The sequence below is a fragment of the Octopus bimaculoides genome, chromosome 1, assembly GCF_001194135.2.
Source record: "Octopus bimaculoides isolate UCB-OBI-ISO-001 chromosome 1, ASM119413v2, whole genome shotgun sequence".
Lineage (NCBI taxonomy): Eukaryota > Metazoa > Mollusca > Cephalopoda > Octopoda > Octopodidae > Octopus > Octopus bimaculoides.
This window is the reverse complement of record NC_068981.1, coordinates 154,258,140-154,260,609: the sequence shown is the minus strand read 5'-3', so window position 1 is coordinate 154,260,609 and position 2,470 is coordinate 154,258,140. Positions and strand designations below refer to the sequence as shown.

Below are 2,470 nucleotides of genomic sequence, written 5' to 3'. Positions count from 1 at the left end.
GAAATACGACAACTTTCACATGGAATAACTTACGGATTTCTTTTTTTTTTAAGAAGACTAAGAGAAAAAAGATGTTTTATATGACACATTCTACCAGTGTTCCAAGTTTCAAAGTGTTTCGTTAATGAAAAATGTGGCCCCCGTTTTAAAAAAGATCCGAACCCTGTTGTGTGTGTGTGTGTGTGTGTGCGTGTCTTTGTGTCAGTGTTTCCCCCTCCCACCGCTTGACAACCGGTGTTGATGTGTTTACATCCCCGTAACCTAGCAGTTCGGCAAAACAGACCGATAGAATAAGTACTAGGCTTAAAATAATAAGTGTTTGTGTCAATTCATTCGCTTAAAAAATTCTCCAAGGCGGTGCCCCAGCATGGTCGCAGTCTAATGACCGATACAAGTAAAAAAATATATAATATAATTATTGACAGTTAATATGATATTGAATTTTGGTGATTTTGCCAGTTTCAGAATATTTTGAAGTAAAATTCATAGAAAGAATTCTTTTATTGACAATTAAACTGCATACATCGTGGATCTGCGTCTACATCCAACAAGATGGGCTGCGCCTTTTCCACGGTAAGAGTTTAGTACTGGTAACGAGATACGAATCATTGCCTCTGCTACCGCTGAAAGTCCGACCTGTTGATTCAACCATCAGCTGCTTGCACCTTTTTATAAAAAAAACAAAAATGGCTAACGAACAAACTAGGGAACCTCTACATGGTCGTTCACCAAACTACAAATAACAGCCAAATTTCCCTTTAAACCACATCCTTCTCTTTTAAACCAAAAAAAGTCATTATGTAGATAATGTAATCCTATATCTCTCTAAAAAGGCAGGATAGTCACAGCTGGAATACCTCTGATCTCAGGACAGAGAAAAGGAAAGAAATAGTATATTGCTGAGATTTAAAACACAAAAAACACGGAGTGTTAGTATGGGAATTAAAATTAACATAAAAAAATAAGTCAGGGTCAAATCTAGTTTTGCCTGGAGCTACTATATGAGACGTTCAGACAAGCAGGAAAAAGGAGTTAGTGTGTGCGCGCGCGGATATTTAGAAAAAGAAGGGGAGATAGAGAGAATTCCTTGTGTGTGTGTTTGGCTTATAAAATAAATATGTATGAGCAATTAAGTAATAACAAAATAGATAAATAGATATTTTAATAAGGTGAATAGATTAAATATACAAGTTTACAGTTACGATCGAACGATTTTTCACTTATCTTATCCAAAGTAGATATATTTAATCATGCAACGAATCAAGTTGAATTTTAAAACTTAGGAGAAAACGTGTTCATGAAATAATAATTGCTTTTCTAAGTAAGGTCTCAACATTTAGCTTGAAATATTTACAAAATAGCAAGAAAAAAATAAGACATTGACTAATTCGATAAAAACAATATTAATTGATATTACGAAAAATATAATTAATTACTCACTTGAGATACGAATTATACAAGCACCGAGAAAAGGTAATGTGAACTACTTGATAAAACTTCATACATCTAATCATGTACACCTGAGAACGTTTTACGAGTGGGTAATGGAAAATATAGAATAAGCAATAAAAAAAAAGTGTAAATATTTACGAAACCGAAACCTGGGTGGGGGAATAACTTCTAATCAACTGATAACGTTGATAAATATTAACGAAACAATTAAAATTAAAACACGAATAACCGAGAAAACATCTACACAATTTATAGAGTGATCTATTAACGGGTTTTCTTTTCGTGCATCGTTTATTAAACAAGAACGATGAGATTTAAGTGGATGACATTTCGTTAAAAAAAAAAACCTGGAAAGGGGACAATATTGATAGTTTACATAGTTACATAGTCAAAGGGACGTGTTTCTGGCTACATAACTTCCCTGCTTTCCAGAATATTTATGAGTTAAGATGAGTAAAGTAAAATTAAATAAAACTTGCCAATGCAGAGATATTTTACAATCATTTTAAAATTTGTTTTATATTCATAAAAAACTTATCGTTACTTGATTTTGCAATTATAATATTCTCACTATTATTTTATTCTACCCATATAATAATAATATACAATGAAAAGAAGAGTATAAATGTAATCATTTTCCATGCTTATTTACTCCTATGATTTAATTCGAAAAGAAATTTTTAACTATTTCAGAATTAGCTATATTTTCTTTTCTACTCTAGGCACAAAGCCCGAAATTTGGGGGGTAAGGAGGCCAGTCGATTAGATCGACTCCAGTACGCAACTGGTACTTAATTTATCGACCCTAAAAGGATGAAAGGCAAAGTCGACCTCGACGGAATTTGAACTCAGAACATAAAGACAGATGAAATACCGTTAAGCATTTCGCCCGGCGTGCTAACGTTTCTGCCAGTTCGCCACCTTCGGATATTCTTTTCTACTCTAGGCACAAGGCCCGAAATTTGGGGGGAGGGGGCCAGTCGACCCCAGTACGCAACTGGTACTTAATTTATCGATC

The 2,470-nt window shown here is 33.9% G+C and overlaps 1 protein-coding gene across 12 annotated transcripts in view; it reads right to left on the bottom strand.

Annotated features, from left to right (window-relative positions):
* Positions 1–2,470, bottom strand: part of LOC106868432 (supervillin) — a 269,304-nt gene that overhangs the window by 197,657 nt on the left and 69,177 nt on the right. The window contains exon 1 of one of the 12 annotated variants that reach the window (XM_052971739.1): positions 1,441–1,462. The exons of 10 other annotated variants lie outside the window; for them this stretch is intronic. The gene's annotated coding sequence lies outside the window, so the exon portion shown is untranslated. Of the gene's footprint in view, positions 1–1,440; positions 1,463–2,470 lie in introns of those variants that run through there. One more of the 12 variants, XM_052971710.1, reaches the window with a different exon arrangement.